This window comes from Taudactylus pleione, unplaced genomic scaffold (assembly GCF_031769625.1).
Source record: "Taudactylus pleione unplaced genomic scaffold, aTauple2 ptg000547l, whole genome shotgun sequence".
Classification (NCBI taxonomy): Eukaryota; Metazoa; Chordata; class Amphibia; order Anura; family Myobatrachidae; genus Taudactylus; species Taudactylus pleione.
In genome coordinates, this window is record NW_028284949.1 from 4,395,295 (window position 1) to 4,415,793 (window position 20,499).

The 20,499-nt window shown below is 39.9% G+C and overlaps 1 pseudogene across 1 annotated transcript in view; it reads left to right on the forward strand.

Annotated features, from left to right (window-relative positions):
• Nucleotides 1-20,109, forward strand: part of LOC148500808 (uncharacterized) — a 59,319-nt pseudogene extending 39,210 nt beyond the window's left edge. Inside the window, exon 7 of the transcript XR_015870128.1 lies at nt 19,021-20,109. The product of XR_015870128.1 is annotated as an uncharacterized LOC148500808 (transcript). The remainder of the gene's footprint in view (nt 1-19,020) is intronic.
• The last annotated feature ends 390 nt before the right edge of the window (nt 20,110-20,499 follow it).

Here is a 20,499-nt window from a genome sequence, read left to right on the forward strand (position 1 = left end):
GATTTAATTTCACTATTTTAGAAGTGTGTTCCCTAATTTTTTTATTTTTTTTTACCCCCAAAATTAAAGTACATTTTTGGGGGGTTTCCCGATTTTTTTATTTGTATTTTTTTTTCACATACATTAATTTTAGGGGCCATTCCCAGGGGGGACAGGCTATTTTTTTTAAGCCTACACCCCTAAACCCCATTTCTGCACTTTTTTTCGCCAGCAAAGCACTGGAGAAAAGTTATCCCCATTTTTTTCCAAAGACTTTTCGCCCCAGCGAAAAGTCTTTGTAATTGAATATGGGGATAATTACAATAGGCGAAACTGACTTCGTAACAGGTTTTCGCCTGTAATTGAATATGGCCCTAAATATTGTAAATAAACTAGCAGGAATCACACAATAAAACGATAATTCAGGGAGAAACTTCATTTAAACTAAATGGCCTTTCAACATCAAAAACTGAACAAAGGAGTGGAGGAATGTGGATGCCTAGATATTGAAGAGAAGTAGTTCGCCAGTCATACGGAAATTGAGAGCGAAGTAGAGAAACGTCAGTAATGGGTATAAACGTCAGTAATGGGTAATGCATCACTTTTTGTGGTGTTTAACTTAGAAAAAGAGGCCTTACTGTACTCGTCCAACAGAGAGTGAAGATGAGGTAATCAGGTTACAGTCTCTTTAGCAAATAGAAGAACATCATCCGCAAAAAGACAAAGTTTATGAGACGTGTCTCCAGCACCAGGGAAAGCCCCGTCTGCCCTAATTTTGGCTGCCAATGGCTCAATTGCTAAAACAAAAATAAGAGGGGATAGGGAGCAGCCTGCCGGGTACCATTGCTCATAGGGTCTGACAGAGAGCCATTACTAAACCCCCTGGCATTAGGAGTACTGTATAAATCTAGAATAGATGATAAAATGTGATCATAAAAACCAAATCTAGAAAGCATTGTACTGATTCAGCCGGTCGAATGCTTTCTCTGCCTCAAAAGAAAGTAATCCAAGGCCAGCATTAGAGGTAGAAAGCAATCAATCACAATAAAGACTTTATGGGGGGAGGTAGTCCGTATCCCGGCGTACGGGATGCAGACAGTCAAAATACCGGCGTCGGGTTCCCGGCTCTAGTATCCCATCGGCACCCCGAAGGTGAGTATCAGGGGTTAGGGTTAAGCACTAGGGGGGATAGTTAGGTTTAGGTACTAAGAAGAGAGGTTTAGGATTAGGATGTGGGCATGGGGAGGTTAGGTTTAGGTACTAGGGGGTGAGATTAGGTTCAGGTACCAGGGAGTGAGGGTTAGGGGTAAGGGTTAGCGTTTGGGTACTTACCTGATGGTGTTGGGATTCTGACTGTCGGGATGCCGCTGTCTGTATTCTGACTGGTGGTATCCCGACCATCGGAATCACTTACCCAACCCACCACGGGTATTGGCCGAGGCATGTCTGCCGGACACAAACCCCACCTGGTCAGAATGAACCAGAGTGGGAAGAAGAAGGTTGAGGTGAGTAAAGATTAATGTTCCCATTAAAAAGTGCAATGGGTCCGTAGTTCTGGCAATATACCCGGTCTTTCCTGGGTTTGGGCAGAGTCACGACTTGAGCCTCCAACATCTCGAGAGGATAAATCCTCGAGCCTGTAACCTGTAATACATGGTCGTCACCATCAGGACTAAGTGGTCTTGGAAAGTCACATAAAAGTAATTAATAAAGCGGTCAGGGCCTGGAGCTTCACTAATAGGTATATTTTAATCTCGCAAGATTACGTATAATGATAATATATGCACCTGTATGTGAATGAAGGGTATGTGTACTGAGTAAGAAGCCCCCTTCTCTTTCTTTCTATACCCATAACTTTATGCAAAATCCATCAGTTACACTCCTGTCCCATTGCCAGGATCTGTATATTAATGAGATATCTATAAAGATATTGGTGATATAAATACATTAGAATACCCCTGTTAGCACTGATCCAACTAAACAAGTGGAGTGGTTATCTATGGTGGGGGAATTTCATTATTTCTTTATTCTAACTGTAAAATGTTACACTAACCCAGATTATGCTGAGTGTTACTTCTAATGTATGTCTACAGTACATTGTGTGTGTGTATGTATGTGTGTGTATATATATATATATATATATATATATATATATATATATATATATTAGTCTGTGTTGGCTCCTTCCCAGCATCCTGTCAGACACTAACCTCAGCAGTGGATGAGTATTGTGTCCAGCAGGTGTAAATATCCTGCCCCACCCCGGTGACTACACTGTCTGCTGACCCCACCCTCTCCCAGGTCATTACACTGCCTGCTGACCCCAACCCCTGGTGACTACAAAGTCTGCTAACCCCACTGCCTGTTAACTACACTGTCTGCTGATCCCACCTCTAGTGACTTACACTGCCTTCTAACCCCACCCTCTTCTCGGTGACTACACTGCCTGCTGACCTTCATATCATCTGATACTAGGACTCCAAGGTCACGTCCCATAGTTCTGCCTCTGTATGTATGTGTCCCACATGTATTATTTCACATGTTGATGTATTCAGTTTAACTCTGAGCACTTTATTCCATTCCTCTATTTTCTCTACATCACTAAAACAATGAATTGTACATTTATACCCATCTCAGTCCTGCTCTGTCCTGTCAGGTCCTCAGTGCAGTATGGTCATTACCATGTGTAATGCTTGTTACTTACCCCATAACCCCCAGATACCAGAGGGACTCCGCAATGTATCATCTGTACAGCGGCTGTGTGGGTCTAATATTATTATACACTGATATTCTGTATGGTCTCTGTTCTGTACCTGAGGATTCATTACATTGTGATATTTACAATTTTAGGGGAAAAGTCTAATTATTATTAAAGTAGAAGATATAATAGAGGAAGAGGAGAAGTATTTGATGGGTGATCAGCAGTGTAAGGAGGAGGAAATCCCTACAGCTATCAGCACAGGTGAGTAATAATCACTAAGTACAGAACAGTCACATATTCTCCTTGTTCTGTCACTACAGCAATCTCTTATCCTACACTCTCCTCTTTCACTACAGCAATCTCTTATCCTACACCCTCCTCTGTCACTACAGCAATCTCTTATCCTACACCCTCCTCTGTCACTACAGTAATCTCTTATCCTACACCCTCCTCTGTCACTACAGCAATCTCTTATCCTACACCCTCCTCTGTCACTACAGCAATCTCTTATCCTACACCCTACTCTGTCACTACAGCAATCTCTTATCCTACACCCTCCTGTCACTACAGCAATCTCTTATCCTACACCCTCCTCTGTCACTACAGCATTCTCTTATCCTACACCCTCCTCTGTCACTACAGCAATCTCTTATCCTACACTCTCCACTGTCACTACAGCAATCTCTTATCCTACACCCTACTCTGTCACTACAGCACTCTTATCCTACACCCTCCTCTGTCACTACAGCAATCTCTTATCCTACACTCTCCTCTGTCACTACAGCCATCTCTTATCCTACACCCTCCTCTGTCACTACAGCCATCTCTTATCCTAGTGCCAGAATCTTCTCAGTGTAAGCATCTTGAATCTAGCTACAATACAAAAGCTTTGATTCATTACAATTCACTTGTTATTGTAATAAACAAAGTCTATCTAATTTCCATTCATTTAATTTATCTCTCCTCTTTCACTACAGCAATCTCTTATCCTACACCCTCCTCTGTCACTACAGCAATCTCTTATCCTACACTCTCCTCTGTCACTACAACAATCTCTTATCCTACATCTTCCTCTGTCACTAAAAACTAATGAGGGAAAATATATGTGGGGTAGTCAGGATCCATCAGCTCCTATTATACTCCTGCTCTCTCCATCACATCATGTCACTGTGTGTTACCAGCCCAGAGACCTGACCAGTCTCCTCCCCACACTCTCTGGTGTATCTCATACATCAGGAGCCATCAGCCCCTATTATACTCCTGCTCTCCCCCTCACATCATGTCACTGTGTGTTACCAGCCCAGAGATCTGACCAGTCTCCTCCCCATACTCTCTGGTGTATCTCATACATAAGGAGCCATCAGCCCCTATTATACTCCTGCTCTCCCCCTCACATCATGTCACTGTGTGTTACCAGCCCAGATATCTGACCAGTCTCCTCTCCACACTCTCTGGTGTATCTCATACATCAGGAGCCATCAGCCCATATTATACTCCTGCTGTCCTCCTCACATCATATTGTTGTGTGCTACCAGGTACCCATGTTCCTCCTTGTCACTTACAAATATGACATTTGCCTATGATCCTCACCATGTCCCACCATGTGATATTAACCATGATCTTTTCTAAGTGCTATCCCATTTGATATTACCTATGATCCTTCCTGACAACTACTTCCTGATGTCACCAATGATCACTGATGGTAATAACATCTTTGTACATGCTGTCTTTTCTGATTATATTCTGTTTTAACTGGGCTTTAAACCACATCTGCTTATTTATCTAAATACAATACTCTGTTCTGCATAAGTTCAGATGTGGCCTCTTACACCTAGCGTCCATACGCCATATGGCTCAATGCGCCTAGCGCAACTGAGTTGCTCTGAGAGGTAAGGAGTACTAGAGACGTTGGGCTGATATTTTAACCACACATAACTTAGTTTTCAACACGTATAAAGTCGCAGATGAAGCATAAGGGAACTTGGCATAAGAAAAGATCACGGTAGCGGCATCGTAGTCCTTCGTACTCAGATTCAGACCCATTCACAGACATATAAAAATGTTGCACAAATAGATCAGTTCAAGCCTGCAGTGTAGTTTTGCCGCTCCCAGTTGCTTTATTTATGTGAATGAGATGTACACTTTGGGATAGAAAGACACCCGGCGCAGCGGAGTCACATGGGACCTGGCACATCATGAGGGGCAAATTTGCCGTAAGTAGAGCCACAGTGTAGGGGGATACATCTGTATTACATTGGCAGCCTGGAGTCCATGGTGAGGGCTCTGGTGGGACCCCAGTGTTTAAAAAGTTGGTCTGTCTTCCTTTTTTTTTTTTTTTAGAACGGCCTCCTGGCCGCTCGCATAGCTGTGGGTGACCACCCACAGCTGTAGCAAGCGGCCATGATGATGGTCGCAAAGATCAAGACCATCGCGACCATCGGGCTTGCGACGAGACCCTTGTGGTAGGGTCTCGTTGCCGCAAGCCCCAGAGAGATTTCGGCTCTAACAGAGCCGGAATCTCTCCACTGACATCACTTGTGATGTCAGTGGGGCCGGCCTCCAAACGGTAGACGTTCTCATGGGAACGCATCCGTTTGGGCAACCACCCCCCCCCCCCCGGCCCGCCCACCAAAGGGGGCGTGCTATCACTCAACATCGACAGCATGCCCCCTTTGGTGCGAGACCCGGAGCGACGGATTGCCCGTCGCTGTCCGGGTCTCGTGCATGCGAACGACGGAGCCAGCTTCGTCGTGCGCATGCACTCTGGGCCACCATCGACCCGGTTGCAAGCACTCAGCGCTTGTGACCGGGTCAGAATCAGGCCCTCTGTTACACTGAGATGGAGATCCGGAGAGTATGAGGACATAGCAGGATGCAGCTAGTATGACCTGTGTGTGAGATAATGTATAGACCATGTGTGCACTCTGGGCCTAATTCAGAGCTGAGCGCTCGCAAGCTGGTCGATGTTGGCCAAGTGCGCATGCGCACGACGGAGGCGGCTCCGTCGTGCGCATGCGCGAGACCCGAATAACGATGGCCAAGCCATCGTTATGGGTCTCGCACCGAAGGGGACTTTGCGCTTAAAGTAATAACACAGGTATCAAAATAATAGAAATAGGAATGTGACACTCTAAGAACTACAACTATATTCTCAGGAGGTTGCCCATCCAGGAATAAACCCAAGTCCTTATTGCTTAGCTTCCCAAACAAGACAGAAGATGTCTGTCTAAAGCTAATTGATGTAGTAATACAAATAACACTTGTATTCAGTGCCTGCAGTTCACATCACTGCAAGCTAGTAACAAGGGTTCAATTTAGCTACTTATAATTAAGCAACCAACAAAAGGGTATACAGTTATATTTTCACTGCATTAATAATGTATACATGTTTAAGCAATAATAATTATTATTATTCCAGAATGATAATTTAATAAACATGAGAGTAATTACAAATTGTAATTTCTTTAGATATACAGCAAACTTCAGGAAAAGACATTTCAAAACACATGGAATATCCAGAGTAGTATATTAGCCAGGTGTATATCTGCTAGCAATAATATGTAATAGAATGTATTCAGGATACTTAGTAGATGAAGACACCAGCAATCCTTCCTAGGCAGCTTGCAAACAGCTAGAACTAGGGTCCAGGCAAGACATAGAGGACCTCATTCAGAGTCGGTCGTTGCGGCCGCACGGTCGTAGGAGAAAGGGGCCGGATATGCAAATGAAGCAATCACAAGTTGCGGTCCTAAGATGAGATCGTTAGCTGAACGACCGAGGGTAAGAAGCGGCCGTAAGACTAAAGCACGCCCCCTTCTCGTTCACCACACACGTCATCTCCTGGGATATAAGGATTAATCGGGAACCATCGGAACTGGTCGTAGGTCGTAGATCTTAAGGTTGACCATACCCTCTCTTAAGCACTACGATCAAGTCAGTGTTCAAACCTCCCATGTTACATGTGCCATGACACTACTTTGTTAATTATGCACTCCCATTAAACGCCGTTCGCATAATTAGGCACGCCTGCGTTCGGATCTCCACTCCCCCGTTTTCAAGCACCTTCCCCTGTTACCACCCACAAACGGTTCAATCTGTCACTCAAACTACCGACCTGGCTGTGTTCAAGGAGAGAGAAATTTCTGATCGTAGCAGCTAGTTTGCGCACGCGCTTTGCGAACTTTACTCATGCGCAGTTTAGCGAACATTGGCTGTGTACGACCGTGCGGCCGCAACGACCGACTCTGAATGAGGTCCAGAATCCTGTGGGAGACTCAGCCAGAATAGAACAACCCACACAGGCCCAAAAACCAGCACCTGCTTAAAACTGCTGGCAAACCAATCACAGTCGATCAGGCCAACGCCTGGCTGACAGCATCATAACAGGTGAATAAGTCAGCAACCATTCCAATGATTCAGTCTAGACTCGACCAGCCAAGTACAGATATAACAAATGTATAGACCATGCGTGCACTCTGTTACATATACTGAGATCCAGAGAGTGTGAGCTCACAGCAGGATACAGCTAGTATGACCTGTGTGTGAGATAATAGACCATGCCTGCACTCTGTTACATATACTGAGATGGAGATCTGGAGAGTGTGAGCTCACAGCAGGGTGCAGCTAGGTGAGATAACGTCTCAACTAGAAAAATAAGTAAATTTTAGGCGCTTCACTAGAGATAATTGCTGCCACTAGCCAACACCTAAGGATCTATCCCAGAGATCCAAAAAAAAGTAACGGTATTTAAATTAGGGATGTGCAGGCTCGGATAGGTTCGAGTTTGCACGCGGAGTTCGGATTTTTCCCTCCAAAAAAACGGAACTCAGAAACAGGCAAAACGTCATCTTGCATGGACGAACATCATCATTCCTGGACATCATTTACGGAGGGAAAAATCCGAACTCCGCGTGCAAACTCGAACCTATTCGAGCCTGCACATCCCTAATTTAAATACAGGTCACCTAAAGATGGATGTACAAAATATATATGTAGCTTTAATAGTATACAAAATAAAAAAATGTATACTTAAAAGAAAAAATTGTCTTATTTGTTTTTGTTGTGTTATTCATGTCCTCGATGGTGTTATATTATTCAAATAATAAAAAGATGCGTATACACGGGCAGATTTTTATGATCGATTTGAACGATATAGTTCAAATTGTTAATTTTTGTACCTCTTCAAACGATGGTCGATGCGCGGGCACGGCTGGTCGATATCGACCATCGTCCGTGCATGCAGGCCAACCTGGACACTATAGGGACCCGCGATCGTTAATAGCGGGTCGTTATAGTCGTTGGGGGAGTTGCTACATGTGCTGGATGTTCGATATCGAACATCCAGCACATGCACGACGATCAGACATCGGTCATCTGAGCGTTGTCTGATCGGAGGCATCGCTCCGTGTGTACGGAGCTTAAAGAGGATATCACAATGTGTAAACCAGATCTTATAAGGGTATTTCCCAAGTAACGGTACAGTTGAATTAATATAATATCTCGAGCGTACCCAACTCACTATTCAGAGATGGGCTAAACTCCTATAAAGGTATCTTTGGCAGGGTCTTGATAAACATCGACCTTATGCCCGAGATTCTTTTTTCATACAGAGATTCTTCTATAAGATTGATGTGGCATACCTCACTTATACTAATACAATGCAGTAAAAAGCTCATAGGGGGGAGGCATAATCTAGAATTGAGTGTGACCCAGAAAGGTGGATCCAGGTCCGGTTCCCGAATGTCAGCAAAAGTTAGTAAAAACGAATAAAAGATGTGGGTCCTACCTCTTTCCAGGGATGTTGCAAAAAAGTCCCACCAGACAACACCACCTCTAACCAACGCGTGTTGATAGAAACTCTCATTTTCAAGACCTGGAGGAATCACCTAGATTAGCCGTTTCTATAGTAAGACGAGTGACTGAAAATGAAGGCACTTCCGGTTCCAGCGTTCGGTTCATTTATCTTTCACATTCTTCTTCATAATGCTTACAAGGATCATAGGGAGCACGGGAGGAGAGCCAGGGCTCTTTAAGAGCTATGTCCTCTGCGTCCAGTTCATTAAACCCCATCTCCTGTTTAGGTATTCCTGAAGACCGGATGTTATCGCCAAAACTGGAAGTGGTCATCAGAGCATAGGGCTCGCTGGGAAATTGTAGTTTTTTTTTTTTTTTTTTATTTATTGAAAAGAGTGTAATACAGATCATGCAAAATCATTACAGAAATAATGGGAAATGTAGTTTTAATCATCTGAAACTTTCTGTTTACTAAATATTCATCTGGGAGTTTGGAGTTTTCATGATTATAATAAAGAGATCCAGCAAATGGGATGCTGGAGAATTTGAATGACTATTGCCAAAGTCAGCCATTTATAGTAAAACGGGTTTCTTCTTTGGTACCCAAGTAACCTGAAAATTCATAAAACATCTGACTTAATGAGCGAAACATCCTTAATAATAGATCACCAGAATATGAAAAAATATAAATATATATATTTAAATCTCCCCAAATTAGTCCACACTCACCAGTCTTGTCATGAAATCGGCAAGGAAAATTTTTATTCCGAGAAAAGCCATCAGCCCATTATATCATATCGACGTTTAGCTTCCTAACACATATCGGGAGCGATCAGTGACATGAAAGGGTTACTGATCAGGATGGATTGTTTTATGGGTTTGTTCTTTTGATGCTTGTGGGTATAAATATCGGGATAAGGACACCTGTTGTGGTATCTTGATAAAAGTCCCAGAGGGGACTATATTATTTGCTCATATTCAGTCAGATGCTTCAGAACTCATTGGACGGCGCTTCACAGTGCAGATGGACAATGACCCGAAGCATACTGCAAAAGCAACCAAAGAGTTTTTTAAGGCTAAAAAGTGGAATGTTATGCAATGGCCAAGTCAATCCCCTGACATGAATCCGATTGAGCATGCATTTCACTTGATGAAGACATAACTGAAGGGAAAATGCCCCAAGAACAAGCAGGAACTGAAGACATTTGCAGTAGAGGCCTGGCAGAGCAAAACCAGGGATGAAACCCAGCGTCTGGTGATGTCTATGCGTTCCAGACTTCAGGCTGTAATTGCCTGCAAAGGATTTGCAACAAAGTATTAAAAAGTGAAAGTTAGATTTAGGATTGTTTAGTTTGTCCCATTACTTTTGGTCCCTTAAAAAGTGGGAGGCACATATAGAAACCATCGTAATTCCTACACCGTTCACCTGATTTGGATGTAATTACCCTCAAATTAAATCTGAAATTCTGCAGTTAAAGCACCTCTTGTTTGTTTCATTTCAAAGCCATTGTGGGGGTGAATAGAGGCCAAAATATGAAAATTCTGTCAATGTCCCAATATTTATGCACCTGACTGTGTGACTGTGTGACTGTGTGTATATATATATATATATATAAAATCCAACGATGGCCACTCTCCAAATTATGAACATCAACTTAGTTATTCAATTCACTTTTATTTATAGTAGTGATATTTCACCCAGTGAATCAGCAATGGTTAAAATTCTGACAATTCTGATGGTAGTTATTAGCCAGGAAACAGATATGTATATTTTGTTCATCTGTAACACATGATAAACAGACCTTTAGTTCTCACACACTATAGCAATGATGAGCTCATAGAACTACTTCCCACAGTCTCACAATGGTAATCAATTTCCTTGCAATTCAAATGCTTAAAAAAAAAGACCACTGTCTTTTCACCAACTGTACTTATGGGATGTCCTAGGCAACAATCCAGTCAATCAACTGCCTCCAGGCACTATGGTATAATTATAATCCAGCCATATAATACAATGTAAACTGGCTAAACTTCAACCAAGCATAAAAAAATCCAACTTTTATCGTAGGTCGACCTCGGTCCTCTCATGGACCGTTCTAGACTTGCAACTGCTTATCAATCAATCCTGCAATCTTGTAGTATTTCTTATTAAGAAGAAACAGGGAAACCGTAATAGAGACTACGATTTGTACAGATTTTGTATAATTAAACAAAGAAAGGACATAGTACACTGTTCAAACCAACCACATATGATGAGAAAATAGAGACCACTGGCCGGAGGTGTAATTCAAAATATTCCAAAATTCCGCAAAATCTCAGCACAATAAACGTCAATACCACCATATAGAATCTAATTATCATAAAATGAAACGGAATTTCACATATCAATGGAAAGGGGTATATAAATTCTACAACACACAGGACTAACACCATGATCGGAATCAGAGCAGTCACAACAGAACACAGAGAAGATAGAAAACAGAAGAACCTACAACATCTTGCTATGGGAAAATATGCAAAAAGAAATCATCCTATGAAGGAACCAACACACACACATATGTGGATGTATGTTCATCTCCACCAAGAAAGTATAGATTTAATAGACCAGGACAACGCCAATTTAGCTATGGAAGAGATAAAATAGAGAATACAAAAAAGATAGGAACCAGGGTGAACACCATAGACTCCACAATCCCTACCATCACCTTTTTTAGAAGAATGAAAGAGAAGGGAAAATCATCACACAAGAAGTCCACAAACGATAAAAAAAATACCATCCAAAAACAAGAAAACATTGAAGATGAAAAATCCTAAAAAACGTGGTTGTAGAGCTGGTTTGAGCAAAAGAATAATAAAAAAAAGCAAAAATAAACCTATCAGAGGAAACTAAAGCAAAAAGTCATATTTTCAACCTTGGTTGCAGATTACTGACAAAACAAGAAGAACAAGTTTTGAAAAAAGGCTTGAAATATGCCCCCACTTCATATATGGATTAGAAATATTTCTAGATGAGCAAAAATTTATTAGAGAAATTACACTAAGAAATTTTACACCATGAAGGAGAAAGAGAATGAACAAAATCACCCATTGATCTAGAGGAAGACACTGTAGGAATAAAATAAAAAGGCAAAAAAATCTACTTTCTATCCAGCTCATATTAAAGTGGTGTTAGAAGAAATCGAACAGTTGAAGAAACCAAAAGTTCTATCAAACCTCACTAAAAAAGAAAGGGAGATCATATTCTAATGGAAGGCAGATGTCAGATATTGAAATGTAAGTTATATAATCAAGTATACACTTTTGTAAATGTTTATTCTCCCAATCAGAAGCAGAGGCAATTTTTTAACAAGGTCTTGAAACTTTTGGAACCATTGAGAGAGGGATGTGTAATAATAGGAGGGGACTTTAATTGGTCTTTGGACCCTGTGTTAGACTGTTCTTTGGGATCGCCCCAAGTCTCCTTGCGTGACCATCACAGAGTACGTCAGCTCTTTTCTGAATACCAATTGATAGATTTATGGAGGACTCAACATCCAACGGTTAGAGATTATACGTTTGACTCTAACTCGCACTCTGTATATTCACGTATTGATTACTTTCTTGTAGATCATAGAAACCTTCAATATTTTCCCCATAGTCAAATAGGTCATATTACTTGGTCTGACCATGCCCCAATTTTTGCAAATATATGTTTTCCTAACTCGACACCCAGACCATGGACATGGCGCTTTAATGAGATCTTACTTACTGACCCCTGTACTAAAAACGATCTTCTCAAAGCCATCACTGAATATATCGATATTAATGACACTCCAGATGTGTCTAAGATAATGGTGTGGGAGGCACACAAATGTGTGATTAGAGGACACTGTATCCAACTGGGTTCTAGATTAAAAAGGGAAAGAATGGCTCAGCGGCAACAACTTCTAGCCCGTATTAAGTCCCTGGAAACATCCCATAAATCCTCTTTAGATGCAACTACATTGAGAGAACTTACTGAAGCAAGACAGGCTCTTAATAAGCTTCTTCAGGATAAAACTAAATTGGATTTACAGAAATGCAGGCATACATTTTATCAATGGGGAAATAAGCCTGGCAAAATGCTTGCTAGAGCTCTAAAAACTCAGAGGTTAAAATCTTATGTCTCTAATGTTCGGGATTCAGGGGGGAATGTTGTCCATACCTTTCCTCAGATTGCAGCTGCCTTTCAAAACTATTATTTGAAACTTTATAATTTACGTAAGGAACAATCGCCTACCCATTCATTAACGCCTCATGAAGCGATCAGAAATTACCTCTCTTCAGTTGATTTCCCACAACTTGATGAGAGTGATCTGACTTCTCTCGATCGCCCCTTTACTTACGAGGAACTAGATCTTGCACTATCAAATACCCCTCTTGGGAAAAGCCCTGGCCCCGATGGTTTTCCTGTAAGTTACTATTAGACGTTTCGAGCTATGCTGTTGCCCCTTTTTTTGAAAGCCTGTAATGAAGTTTCCGATAGGGTAGGTTTTTCCCCTCAGACACTTGAAGCACATATTTCAATAATCCCTAAAGAAGGGAAGGACCCTGCCCAGTGTGCTAGCTATAGGCCTATTTCTTTATTAAATAATGATTTAAAATTATATGCTAAAATGCTGGCAAATAGGCTGGGTTCTCTTCTCCCTGGCTTGATACATGAAGACCAAGTTGGATTTATTCGCGGTAGAGAGGCTAAAGACAATACCTCTAAGATTATTGATATAATCCATTTTGTTAGAGGTACTGGGTCCCCTGTTATCCTACTCTCAACAGATGCGGAGAAGGCCTTCGACAGGATTGATTGGCAGTTCATGGAAGGCCTTCTTCGATATATGGGATTAGGCTCTCACTGTCTTCATCGTATTTTAGCCCTTTATAAATTTCCCACGGCCAGAGTACGGGTCAATGGGGCCCTTTCAGAGGCTTTCCCGATCAATAATGGTACACGTCAAGGATGCCCACTGTCTCCTCTTATATTTGTACTTTGCATGGAGGCATTGGCGAGGGCTATCCGGTGTAATGGGGATATTAAAGGTGTGCAGATTGGAGACCATGAGTACAAATTGGCACTATTTGCTGACGATCTCCTTGCTACTATCTCTTTGCCGGTGACCTCTCTCCCTGCCATCATGCATGAGTTTGATAGATTCAGTGGGATCTCTAATTTTAAAATCAATTATTCCAAATCCATTGCCATGAATGTATCAGCACCTGACAGCACTGTGACAAGTCTTAGAGGTGCTTTTCCCTTTGTTTGGACTTCTTCTAGTCTTAAATATTTGGGTGTTCTTCTATCCCCTTCAAATAATAATTTGTACCAGTTAAATTTTCCCCCTCTTATTCAACAATTTAAGACAGACTTTCAGAGATGGTCTCTATTGAAGCTATCCTGGTTGGGTAAAATTAATACGGTTAAGATGTCTATTTTACCTAAGGTCTTATACCTGATGCAAGTGTTGCCTATTACCATACCAGTTTCCTTTTTTCGGGAATTGCAAAGCTTAGTGGGACAATTTGTTTGGGGCTCAAGTAGATCCAGACTATCACAGGCTGTATTAACGCAAAGCCGTTTGAGAGGTGGTTTGCAATTACCCCACTTCCTTACTTATTACCATGCAGTCCACTTGTCTAGGATTGTTGAAATGTCTCGTCTGTCTGCAACCAAACAATGGGCATGTGTAGTAGGTCACACAGTAGGTAAACCACCTCATGTCCTTCCTTGGATTGTTAAATGTCCATCTTTATCTCACCCGACACTAGGCCCCACTCTACGCTGTTGGAATAAATGTAGAAACCTCCCCTTGTTTAGCCCATGCGCCTCCTTACCTACTCCGCTGGTAGATAACCCGGATTTTCCCCCAGGCCTTACGGCATCTAATTTATCTAGTTGGTCCACAAAAGGTATTACACGTATATCCCATCTAGTGACACCTAGTGGAATACGATCCTTTTCAGAACTCCAGCAAATATATAATCTCCCGGCTCGTTCTTTTTGGGTATTTCTCCAACTAAGACATTATGTGAATTCTCTTAAGGCTAATGAACCCCGCTGGACTCCAACTAAATTTGAAGTTTTATGCATGGCAGTAGAACCACCAAGACATCTTATTTCTTCCATATATCAAATATGTCTTGAGTGCTCTAACCCATCTCTACCCTCTTATGTCTCTGCTTGGCATAGTGAATTAGGGAGGGACCTAACTGAGGTTCAGTGGTCACAAATATTTGATTTTACTTTTGCTAGTTCCTCTTCACTCCAAGTTCTAGAAACCCAATATAAGATTTTGGCAAGGTGGTATAGATGCCCTGTTCACATCCACCGGATGTTTCCAAATTTATCTGATTTATGCTGGCGTTGTCAACAGGCGGTGGGCACTCCTTTCCATATTTGGTGGCAATGCCCGGTGATAGCCGAATTCTGGAGGAAGGTTCGACAATTATCGGAACTGATCATTGGTCTTCCTTTATCTGATAAACCTGAATTTTGGTTGCTAAATTTATCTGACATTCCAATATCCATATATAAAAAATCCGTGTTGCGTCATCTGGTGAATGCTGCGAGGGCTACTGTACCGTGTTATTGGAGGTCTTCGACTTGTCCCCCCATCTCTCGATGGTTCCAGAGAATAGATCAGTATATGCATATGGAAGATCTCTCATTGTCTAAATCATCTCCCCTAGATTTTACTGACATTTGGTATTGCTGGCTGAACTTTAAAGAGACGGCTGAGTACAAAACAAATATTTAAGGGCCTCTTAGGATGTGGCGACATCCTCTTTTACTTTTCCCCATTATTTTATTATCTTTCTTTCTCTCTATTATTTTCTTTCTTAAATTCTTATGTTTCTTATTTTAGTTGATTAGTTATTTTGATTTTTGCTTTTATATTGTTTTTTGTTTTTCATTCTACCTCAGTTAGTAATATTTGACAGCACGTTTAAAACTAAGCGACTTAAGACTTATTCTTTCTTGCTCCTTTATTTTATGTTGTATGAGTATATTTGTCCAGTGAATTCATATTGTTATTTGACTTTATTTGATGTTTCTGTGGGCCGTTGTAGGCCATATATGTACTGTGCTGTTTTCGTTTTCAATAAAAACAGATTACATAAAAAAAAAAAAAAAAAAAAAAGAAAGGGAGGTAATTCAGAACCTCAGCAATTATGAAAGTATTGTGATAAAGGGGGAGGCATAGCTATTCTTAATGAGGATGACTATACAAAATATATAGACAACTCTCTGATGCAACAACCTACAAGAAAAAGAAAAGTGACCGCTCCAATGGGAGAAATGAGAACTTTCAGAAATTAATAGAAATACATCTAAAGAAAGGAGGAATTAGCAAATAAGAATATGACTTTATCAATATAGAAGATTCCATCACTCCGACTATATACAATCTCTCGAAAGTTCATAGGAGCACTCCTGATCCTCCCGGGAGACCTATTATTGCCAGAACTAATAGTCTGACATCAAACTTTGCCTCGCTAATTGACTCTACTTTACAGCCATTAGTTATTAGGAACCGCTCATACATAAAAGGACACTAGTGACGTCCTCATGAAAATTAACGATTTGAAATGGACTATTTTTTGCTTCGGCAGATGTAACATCTCTTTATACCTGCATCCAACATAAAGGCTGAGAAGTAATTGCATGGTTTCTGGAGAAATCAGAGTTCTCGTTTAATTTTGGAATCTATTAAGTTCATCTTGGAAAATATTTATTATTTAATGGAGACTTTTTTTGTACAACTGACTGGTACTGCAATGGGAATTAAATGTACCCCAAGTTACGCTAATCTCTATGAGTTTTTGGGAAGAAAGATACATTTTCAATAGTGTAACTTGGGGTACAAATCTCATTAAGTAGTACGGGTACATAGATGACATTCTATTGTTTTGGGATGGAACAGAAACAATCTCAAAGAGTTTTTTACCACTCTGAATAACAATAATATGAATATTAATTTTACTTTAACCTGCAGCCTAGAACAAATCAATTTCTTAGCTTTGACAATTTATATCAGTGACAATTAAATTAACACTAAAATGTATCAAAAATTACAGATGAGAATACCTACATCCCTATAGACAGTCATCATCACACCATATGGCTAAGGGGAATCCCCAAAAGCCAGTTCATGAGAGGACTAGAAGATATTGCAGCGATAAGAACATATGCAGACAACAAATGTGTCAAATGAAGGACAGCTTTTTAGAAAAAGACTATGAAGCTGCAGAACTTACAAGAATAACGGAAGAGACAGAAAAGAAAAATAGAACCATACTCATCTGCCCAAAGGACAGAAAAGATATTAAACCCGATCAAGATAACAAACAGAAGTGGGCATTAATCACAGATTTCGATACACCACACGAACAAATAGAATTAAAAAAAAAAAAACACTGGCATTTACTCACAAAAGATCCAGTTTTGTGCAAAACCATTCAAGAGAAACCAAAATTCATTTACTGCAAGTCTAAAAGTCTAAAAAAAAATCATATTGTTGAAAGTGCACTACCTATGGTCCCAAACAATCTTATGTGAACTAAAGGTTTCCACTGTTGTGGGAAATGTATTAGATGCAGAAATATCAAAGACCCACTAACTAAACACACAGAAGTAAAGATTAATAATATAAATCTAAAAATTAAAGATTTTATTTCCTGCAGCTCCCCTAACATCGTTTATTTGATTGAATGCACTTGTGGTCTCTCTCGTACGTTGAAAGAACAACAAGAATTAGAATATCTGTGCATTTGAGAAATATAAAAAAAAGCTCTGTAGGCCCACCATCTTGCCAATTATTTCACACCAGTGCATAATTGTTCTATCCAAAACATCAAACAGTTTGTGGGAATTTGGCATATTAAAGCCACATGGAGAGAGAAAAATATCCAAAGGAATCCTGCCAAATAAATTTTCAGACTCAAGACCTTGAGTCCAAAGTAACTCAATCAGAAATTTGAGTTAAAGTGCTTTTTATAAAAATTGGTTGCTATTTTTAGGTCCTGTATTCAACTCCTGGGTATTTTAAGAATGTTGAAAATATGAATAACGGTATATATATATATATATATATATATATATATATGTACGGCTTGTTTGATATACTTGTTGTGATACATCCTGAAGAAAAAGTCTAAATGACTTTGAAACGTTGAATATAACACTTTTTTCTACTTGATGATTTGGAGTGCCGTCTTGTTCTTTATTTAAGGACTTTGAGTATATATCATCAGAATAAGAACAATAATCTTCATAGATAAAAAAAAAAAAAAAAAATTCAGTATATATATATATATATATATATAAATATATATATATATATATATATATATATACTGAATTTTATTTATTTTTTTTATCTATGAAGATTATTGTTCTTATTCTGATGATCTATTAATAAGGATGTTTCTCACTAAGTCACATGTCTTATTATTTTTCAGGTTACTTAGGTTCCAAAGAAACCCTTTTTTACTATAAGTGGTTGACTATGGCAGTAGTAATTCTAATTCTCCAGCATCCCATTTGCTGGATATCTTTATTATAATCATGTAAACTCCAAACTCCCAGATGAATATTTAGTAAACAGAATGTTTCAGATTACTAAAACTACAATTCCCATTATTTCTTTCATTATTTAGCATGATCTGTTTCTAATAATAAAATAATATAATAAATAAATGAAATAATAAAATATAATTTTATTGAGTTAAAAAAATATATATTTCCAGCGGAGCCCTATACTCCGATGACCACTTCCGGTTTTGGCGATAACATCCGGTCTTCAGGAATACCTAACCAGGAGATGGGGTTTAATGAACTGAACACCGAGGATGTAGCTCTTATATATAGCCCGAGCTCTCCTCCCCTGCTCCCTATGTTCCTCGTAAGCATTATGAAGAAAAATGAAAGAGAAATTAACTACAATGCTGGATTTTATCTCTCTTTATGGTTTCATACATCCTTTGTCCTTTTTAGTGATGACTACAAAGCCAATTTTACTCCTTCACCCATAAATCAAACAGCAGTGTTAAACCATAGCATGTAATAGAACCTGATTTAATCTCAGACTTCCTCAGTCACAAACTGAGACGTGACAATGAAGTCTCTGAGTGTATGGAAATGTTGGGGTACAGCAATCCACGTCTTATTATAGTAACACAGTGTGGTATAGTGCTGCAGGGATGCTAATTCCCATATATTTATTCTGTTCCCAGCAGATCGACACAACAGCAGGAATAACTCGGGGAGACATCTCATATTATCTCCAGATTGTGAACTAGATGATGATAACCTCTCACAGGACTCTCCAGGAGAAACCCCCTTTACCCCAAGTATACACCCAGCATATCACAGGGCAGATCTATCATCTGATCCTTCTAATCATCAAGAGTGTTCCCGTGATGATCCCAGTATTGTTACACACAGCTCAGATCATATAGATGATAAACCATTTTCATGTTCTGAATGTGGGAAACTTTTTAGACTAAAAGCAGTTCTTAGGAGACATACAAAGATTCACACAGGTGAGAAGCCATTTTCCTGTTCTGAGTGTGGGAAATGCTTTATAATCCAGTCAGCACTTCATGAACATCAGAGAACTCACACAGGTGAGAGGCCATTTTCATGTTCTGAGTGTGGAAAATGTTTCACACTTAAAAAAGTTCTTAATAGACATAAGAGAGTTCACATAGATGAGAGGCCATTTTCATGTTCTAAATGTGGAAAATGTTTTACACACCAGTCAGCACTTGCTGTACATCAGAGAAATCACACAAGTGAGAGACCATTTTCATGTTCTGAATGTGGGAAATGTTTTGCACAGAAAAGAGTTTTTAGTAAACATAAGAGAGTTCACACAGATCAGAAGCCATTTCCGTGTTCTGTTTGTGGAAAATGTTTTATACATCATTCAAAACTTGCTGCACATAAGAGAACTCACACAGGTGAGAGGCCATTTCCGTGTTCTGAATGTGGGAAATGTTTTGCACTGCAGGGAACACTTGATGAACATCACAAAACTCACACAGGTGAGAGACCATTTTCATGTTCTGAATGTGGGAAATGTTTTGCACAGCAGAGAACCCTTTATGACCATCAGAAAACTCACACAGGTGAGAAGCCATTTCCGTGTTCTGAATGTGGAAAATGTTTTACACAAAAAGGAGCTCTTAATAGACATAAGAGAGTTCATACAGGTGAGAAGCCATTTCCGTGTTCTATTTGTGGGAAATGTTTTACACATCATTCAACCCTTGCTGCACATCAGAGAACTCACACAGGTGAGAAGCCATTTTCCTGTTCTGAATGTGGGAAATGTTTTACACAGCAGGGAACACTTGATAGACATGAGAGAACTCACACAGGTGATAAGCCTTTTCCGTGTTCTGAGTGTGGGAAATGTTTTATACAGAAAAGAGATCTTAATAAACATCAGAGGACTCACACAGGTGATAGGCCATTTCCGTGTTCTGAGTGTGGAAAATGTTTTATACAGAAAAGAGATCTTAATAAACATCAGAGAACTCACACAGGTGAGAGGCCATTTTCATGTTCTTAATGTGGGAAATATTGTAAACATAAATCAGCTCTTTTTAGTCATTAGAAATGTCACACAGGAGGAAAACAATGTATACGAGCGTCTAAAAATATAAAAATTGCAGAGGTATTTGCAATCCTATAATTTTTTTAAAAATTCCAAAGAATACATAAAATCTTAGATTGCTGTCCTTGCTTAATGTAAATTACATTTGCATTTCGCACTATAATAAGACCACTTGCGTAATATAGACTCCTAAGTAATCTGTCATCTTGACAAATTGCTGGGGATGTACTATGGGAAGTGAAAAAATATTACATCATGTGATCACTTGGCTGTAATTGTCGGTGTGAGATGGGTCATGTAAGGAGATCTGTAACCTCTGATTTTATCTCACTTGTTCCCGTGTTCTCTGGTTGGGTTTTCCTGGTAAAATGGATTTCTAGTCTCCTTATA